We start from the raw sequence: 7947 nt of genomic DNA, 5'->3' as shown, positions 1-7947 counted from the left end.
AGCTAAATCTCATGAGGAGAGGTTGGATGAGTGCTAGGATTTAGTTTTGGGGCATGGACAATTGGGGTTTGTAATGGGGATGCATTTTCCCCTAGGCTTGGACTTGAGAAATGTGGGAATTGGAATTCCCTGGCAGCGTGCTTAAGCGCCCAGGAGCGCGCCCAAGCGCCCTGCTGCCCCTGCGAGTGCCAATGCATTCTGCCTCCTCGCGCTGGAGCGCCCAAGTGGGGGCTTAAGCGCCCAGGATCGAGCGCTGGAGCGCCCTGGCTCGCGCTTAAGCGCCCTTTTGCTGCAGAAAGTTGGGATGCTTACTGTCCCCTCGTGTTTTAGCGCCCAGGGTGGGGCTTAAGCGCCCAGGGTTGCGCGCTTGAGCGCCCTGGTCCGCGCTTAAGCGCCCTTAGCCACTGTAGGAGGAGATGCTTCTGTCTCTGCGCGCTAAAACGTCCCGGTGGGAGCTTGAGCGCCCAGGCTAGCGCGCCTGAGCGCCCTGTTGCGCGCTTAAGCGCCCATCCACACTGGAAATGCTAATGCTTACTGCCTCCGTGCGCTTAAGCGCCCAGATGGAGGCTTTAGCGCCCGATAGCGCGCGCTTGAGCGCCCGGTAGCGCGCTGAAGCGCGCGGGGCCTGTGACCAACACTCTCTTGTGTTGCTTCAAATTGTCCTAACTTGGACTACAGTGCTCCGATTTGAGCACGGTTTGAAGCCACGGGTAGCTAATGAAGAAACCTACAATATAGTAGAAGTAATGAATTAAACAAGAAGTAAATTAATGGTTTAAAAATGGGAAATGAACATGATGTTAAGCTTAATTTATCTGTTTCCGCAAGGTAATATGGTTATGATCACGAAATTGGGTATTATAAGTTCGGTACGTTTTAAAATGAAAAATTTATCCGGATTTTAATTGAACCCATGTGATTGTAACTGCGCTTAATATCATAATGCGATGTTAACAAACCGGTTCTAGAACGGGGTGTTACATTTTATGGTATCAGAGCAGTTTCGTTGGGAATAACTGTTAGCTAGTGTTGAGTATGCTTAGTGTTTGATGCTTTATAGTTGTTTTAGTACTCTGTATGATTATTGCATTTGTGATCACTAAGTGTGGGCCTGATCAACTCGCTTCTTTGTGTAACATGTGTAGTGACATGACGAGGAACCGAAACAACCCCGGACCATCAAACACCAATGCTCAGCCAGAACCTGTTTTGGCTGCTCTTGTGAGGCCTAGAAGTGGCCGTGGGGCAACGGGCGTACAGCCTGATCCCGTGGCTGAAGCTCTTGCAGCCGTTCAGAGAGAGTTGGCTGCTAGCAGGCAAGCCAATGAAAATTTGTTAAAGACAAATGAAGACTCGCGGACTGCTATGGCCGCGATGATGACCGAGTTGAGGACGTTGAGGGGTCCTAGGCCCGTGAACCGGCAACCCACTCCTCCTCCTCACACTGCTACGCCTCCTCCACCTCCGTCACAGGAAGAGGGTGGAGTGGGTAACAATGAGGGTGAAGGTAGCCACCATTCTGATAGTCATAGCCATCACACTGAGGTCCGTCAACCACGGGTTGAGCGTGTTGACGAGCATGAAGCTGAGGAAAGGAGATTGATGGCTTTCCAAAACATAAACCTCCTTCTTTTAAGGGAGGTTATGAGCCAATGGCGGCTGCAAAATGGCTCCAAGCTATGGAGAAGATATTCAGGGTGATGAGGTGCCCTGACGCTATGAAGTTGGCTTACTCTGTTTATATGCTGGAAGAGGAAGCAGAAGATTGGTGGACAAATACCGTGCAGCCATTAGAAGCTGAAGGTCGGGAGATCACATGGCGGTTATTCGAGACATTGTTCTTGGATAACTACTTCCCTAGAGAGGCTAGGGAACAAAAGCAGAATGAGTATAACGATCTCAAACAAGGGTCGATGTCTATTGACCAATACTTCTCAAAATTCAGTGAGTTGGTGAAATACGCCAACTATGGGCGAGCCTTACCCACCCCGGCTGAAATGACCTCCAAGTTCCAATGGGGACTTAATGAGAAGATGTCTCGGAAGATGTCAAATTGTGACATCCGAGAGTTCAGTCGGTTTGTAAACCAGTGTAGAAAGGTGGAGGAAGTGTATAAGGTGTCCCAAACCAAGAAGTCTTCTGAGGCCCAGGCACCTAGTTCCAATAAAGCAACGGGCTCAGGTTATTGGAAGAACAGGAAGGTGCAAGGCAAGAAGCTGAATGCGAATAAGCCCTTTGACTTGTTCAAAAAACCCGGTACTCAGAAGAAGTTTGTTGATAGAGGACCTCCTCCCAAGTGCAAGGGATGTGGCAAAGAGCATAGAGGTCCATGCGCTACTGGTGAAGTGATTTGCTTTAAATGTGGAAGATCCGGTCACTACTCCAGGCAGTGTCCTCAGAATGAAGCAAGGACTATGGCAGTTCAAGCTACTGCTGTTCCGGTCTCTGTTGTTCAACCTATGCTAGAGTCTCAGACGGTTGGTAGAGTATATACCATGGACCGTCAGCAATCGGAGAAGGCTCCGAATCTAGTGAAAGGTACAATTTACATTGATAATATGGATGTTGAAGTGTTGTTTGATTCAGGAGCTACACACTCCTGTATGTCTGATTTTATGGCCGTTGGGCTAAATTTGCAAATGTATGACATTCGCCCTCCAATGAAAGTGGTTACTGCTACTGGAGAGGAGTGTTATACATCCGTGTTGTGTAAAGATGTCGAATTCAAATATGAAGGCCGAGATTACGTGCTGGATTTTATTTGTTTACCTATGATCAACCTTCAAGTTATCTTGGGTATGGACTGGTTGTCAAAGAACTGTGCTATGATAGACTGCTGCGGTAAAAGGATTGTGCTTGATGCTGATGATTCTGCTACTAGTTCTTCCCCATATCTATCTGTGTTGCAGGTTAGAAAGGCTTTGAGGGCCGGGGCATTGGGATATGTCTTTGTGGGGGGTTTAGTAGGCGGAAGTCATGAGGAGATTGGCACTATTTCCGTGGTGAGGGAGTTTGTGGATGTGTTTCCAGATGAAATTCCACAACTTCCGCCTCATAGAGAGATTGAGTTCACGATTGATCTGTTGCCTGGTGTGGGGCCTATCTCTCTGGCTCCGTATAGGATGTCACCACCGGAATTAGCCGAGTTAAAGAAGCATATTGAAGAGCTTTCGGCTAAGCAGTTTATCCGGCCAAGTGTGTCCCCGTGGGGAGCACCAGTCATATTTGTTAAGAAGAAGGACGGTAGCATGAGATTGTGCACTAATTACCGTCAGTTGAATAAGGTTACCATCAAGAACAAGTATCCTCTCCCTCGCATAGATGATTTGGTTGATCAGTTGAGGGGTGCCTGTGTTTTCTCAAAGATTGATTTGAGGTCGGGTTATCATCAAATCCGAATTAGGCAGGAAGATATTCCGAAGACTGCCTTCCGATCTAGATATGGACATTATGAGTATCAAGTAATTCCATTTGGACTCACTAATGCTCCTGCGGTGTTTATGGATTACATGAATCGCATATTTAAGCCGTTTCTGGATCAATTCGTGATTGTGTTTATTGATGATATCCTGATATATTCGAAGAGTAAGGAAGAGCATGAAGGTCACTTGAGAACTGTGTTGCAAATTCTCAGAGAGAAACAGTTATATGCAAAGCCTTCTAAATGTGAATTTCGGCTTTCTCAAGTGCAATTTCTGGGTCACGTTATCTCTGCTGATGGAGTAGCGGTTGATCCTAGCAAGATAGAGGCAGTTGTTGATTGGGAAAGACCCAAGACAGTAACAGAAATAAGAAGTTTTCTGGGTTTGGCTGGTTATTACCGGAGATTCATTAAAGAATTTTCAGCCATGGTGTTGCCACTGACCCGTTTGACCCGGAAGGATACTCCATTTGTTTGGACACAAGAATGTGAAGAATGCTTTCAGAGCCTTAAGGAGAAACTAACGACCGCTCCGGTGTTAGTACTTCCCGACCCGGAGGGTGAATTTGAGCTATACAGCGATGCTTCCAAGAAGGGATTGGGATGTGTACTGATGCAAGATAGGCGAGTGGTAGCTTATGCATCGAGGCAATTGAAACCGCACGAAGAAAATTATCCGACCCATGACCTTGAGCTTGCTGCAATTGTTTTTGGGTTGAAGCAGTGGAGGCATTTCTTGTATGGAATGCAATTTGCAATATTCAGCGATCACAAGAGTTTGAAATACTTGTTTGATCAAAAGGAGCTGAATATGAGACAACGACGGTGGACCGAGTTCCTAAAAGACTATGATTTTGAATTGAAATATCATCCTGGCAAGGCTAATGTTGTAGCTGATGCACTGAGCCGTAAATCTGTGAGCATATCAAGCATGATGATTAGAGATTATGATGTGATAGAGAGGTTCAGAGATATTCAATTATCTAAAATCTTTCCATGTAAAATTTGTGGCTTTGAAATCACGAGCATTGAGAATGAACTGATGACCAGAATCAAAGAAGCCCAGCTGCAAAATGAAAGTGCTAGACGACTAAAAGGTCAGAGTGGTGTATCCTGCAATGATGAGGGTATACTATTATATCAGGGTCGTGTAGTTGTACCTAGGCAGTTGGCGGAAGAAGTGATGACAGAGGCTCATAAGGGTCATTTTACAGTTCATCCGGGAGCTACAAAGATGTATCAGGACCTAAAGATGAATTTCTGGTGGCCTGGTATGAAGAAAAATATTGCCGAATTTGTCTCTAAGTGTCTTATTTGTCAGAAGGTAAAGATTGAGCATCAAAAGCCTTCTGGTATGTTACAACCTCTGGATGTTCCTGAATGGAAATGGGAGAGTATCTCCATGGATTTCGTAGTGGGATTGCCGCGAACGCAGGCTAGTTATGATTCTATATGGGTGATTGTGGATAGATTGACAAAATCCGCACACTTTTTGCCAGTTCGGGTAGATTTCTCTGCGGAGAGATTGGCTAGGCTCTATGTGAAGGAGATTGTGAGGCTTCATGGGGTGCCTGAGAGCATTGTTAGTGATCGGGACCCGAAGTTCACTTCTCGCTTCTGGGGAGCATTGCAGGAGGCTCTTGGCACTCAGTTGAGACTGAGCACTGCTTATCACCCACAGACGGATGGTCAGACTGAGAGGACCATTCAGACGTTGGAGGATATGTTGAGGGCTTGCACCCTGGAGCAGGGTACTGCATGGGATCGATATCTCCCGCTGGTTGAGTTTTCATATAATAATAGTTTCCATGCTAGTCTGGGTATGGCTCCCTACGAGGCCTTGTATGGTCGCAGGTGTAGGACACCTACTTGTTGGTCAGAGGTTGGAGACACAGAGCGGTTTGGATTGGATTTTGTTCAGGAGACTACTGAGCAGATCCAAATGATTAGGGATCGTCTGAAAAAGGCACAGGATCGTCAGAAAAGTTACTATGATCTCAAGCATCGACCTCTAGAGTTTGAGGAGGGAGATCATGTGTTCCTGAAGCTGTCACCGGTTACGGGCGTGGGACGAGCCCTTGGAGTGAGGAAGCTGAGTCCGAGATTTATTGGACCCTACCAGATTCTTCGTAGGGTGGGACCGGTTGCCTACCAGCTTGCCTTACCTCCGCAATTGGCAAATTTGCATGATGTGTTTCATGTTTCTCAGCTGAGGAAATATGTAGCTGATCCTTCTCATGTGGTTCAACCTGATAATGTTGAAATCCGGGAGAATTTGAAGACTCCGATTGGACCACTGAAGATACTCGAAAGAGATGAGAAGAAGCTGAGAAATAAATCTATTCCTATGGTGAAAGTCCAATGGGAAGGAAGGACGCCTGAAGAGTCCACTTGGGAGCGGGAAGATGAGCTTCTCCGGCAGTATCCTGAGTTTAAGGACAGGTACGTTCTTGATTTTGCGGACAAAATCGCTGAAAGGTGGGGTGACTATAATAGCCCATCTTAATTAATTAGTAAATCAAGTGTAATTAATTAATTAAACATGTTTTAGTGAGTGAAATTAAGTATAAGGCTTAATTAAATGAATCTGAGTCACTTTGGAGTTAAAAAGTGTACTCAGTGAAAATTAAGGGGTATAAATGGGTACTGGAAAAAGTACCCAAAATATAAAAATAAAAATAGTAATATTCCTAGAATAATATTCCAGACTTTTGGGTAAAGTTTGGTAATTATTGGAGTTGAATAGATAGACGAACCAATACCCGCTTAAAGCCACTTAACCAATGTTAAGTGACCAAAAGCCAAAAGTGAACCCATTTCCCCCCTGCAACCCGTCGAGAAAGAAACAGAGAGAAGAAGAAGAAGAAGGAGAAAAGAGGAGGAAGGAAGGGAAGAAGAGAGAGAGAGAGAGATCAAACCTTGATGGTTTTGGATGATTCAAAAGCCTAAATCGCTTAGAATCTCGCCCTCTTTCATAATCCAAGCTTAGTTTTAAGTGGGGAGCTTTGTGTGGTGGGATATTGGCTCTCAAAAATTCGGCCCTTTGGAGAAATTTGGGGTTTTGAGAGTTTCTACCTCCATTGAAGCTTGAGGAGCCATCAATCCTTGGTTGTGTGACCATTGGTGGTAAGATTCTAACCCTTGAACCTCATGATTCCTTGAAATTTGCATGAGTTAGGGTTTGTGAATAGTAAATTAGGATTTTTATGAAATGTAGTTGAATTAGCTATGTTCTAGGAAGAATGGAGCTTAGAGCATGTTATGGAAAATGCTAGGAATGTCATTTAATCGGTGGAAATGAGCCTAGATAGTCATTTGATAATTGTTCATAATATTGGAAAATTCATGCTTGGATTGGTTAGTATTCTAGCATGTTGAACAATTAGTGAGTTGAATGATTGATTGGATCCTTGTGATGTCTAGGATTGAGACATTTGGACCAACCGTGAGTGATCAACCATTGGAGCAAGCTATGGAGCTTGAATAGCTCATTGGAATTGGTAAGCTCACACTTGTGTGGTGTTTTGAATTGAACATTTGATGGTTGATTGTGAAATACTCTTGGATGCAATGTGTTGATTGCATTACACCATGTGTAGGTGTTGGTTTTGGAGTAGAGTATTGTTGACATTGGTGAAGAACAAAGGTCGACTGAAGCATTGAGGTAAGCCTTCGGACCTTGGGTGTAATTCCCTTGATTGTTCCACCAAGCCCTGAAAGGGTAGTGGTGATTATAGTGTATATAAATGCAATAAAATAGTGTAATGCTTTGTTATACGTATGTGTATGCATTTGGTGTGGCATAGGATGGTGTTTCCCTATGTGGGTATGTGGCATGACGATGCGTAAATCATACTTGGTAGTTAGCTGGCCAGTAGGACTATTTGCATCTGAGTTTCCTTAGGACAGCTTGAGAGCTCGAGGGATTTCTCCTGGAGATGTATTGCACTTTGCATAGATATGTATTTACTGCATTATTATTGTTATTGCTATTACACTGATATGGAACTGTGGGGTGGAGAGATGCTCCAAGGACCCCTGGTTTACTGGATATATTCGTATATCTCACCCCGTGTTGTGGGGACCCCCTTTCAGGTAAGGATGCTGCAGGAGCCTCTGGTGGCAAGTGGCCATATCTGGATTATGCATGAAATGTGGCATTTCTTTGAGTTTATGCATGCCTTTTGTAGTTGACATGTATAGGATTTTATTTTGAAAGCACATGGTCATTTGTATATCTTGATTCATTGGATGAACTTAGCCTATGCTCATGCCTTTGGTTGCACCTTTTGTTGATGGGAGCCAAGGGAATGATCATAGTGTTTTGTAAGCTAAGTTCTATGATTTGTAAAGGATATGTAATGTAAATGATGCCTACTTGAAATTCAATATATGCATGCTTGTTATGTATTGAGTTGTTGAATTGGTTGGGCTGAAAATCAATTAGGTACCCCTTTGTTTAAACTGGTAAACGATGAGAAAACAAAGGTCATGCTGCCCAAATTCTAGCTAAATCTCATGAGGAG

At 44.4% G+C, this 7947-nt stretch overlaps 1 long non-coding RNA gene across 1 annotated transcript; it reads left to right on the top strand.

Annotated features, from left to right (window-relative positions):
• Positions 1-6327: 6327 nt before the first annotated feature.
• LOC133300662 (uncharacterized) lies at positions 6328-7568 on the top strand. Its single transcript, XR_009750089.1, has 4 exons — positions 6328-6547; positions 6845-6921; positions 7021-7085; positions 7517-7568. It is a non-coding gene; the product is annotated as an uncharacterized LOC133300662 (long non-coding RNA).
• Positions 7569-7947: the final 379 nt, after the last annotated feature.

This window comes from Gastrolobium bilobum, unplaced genomic scaffold, assembly GCF_033153095.1.
Source record: "Gastrolobium bilobum isolate Gb01-03AN ecotype WA unplaced genomic scaffold, APGP_CSIRO_Gbil_v1 utg9733, whole genome shotgun sequence".
NCBI classification, from domain to species: Eukaryota; Viridiplantae; Streptophyta; class Magnoliopsida; order Fabales; family Fabaceae; genus Gastrolobium; species Gastrolobium bilobum.
This window is presented reverse-complemented; position numbering and strand designations above follow the sequence as displayed.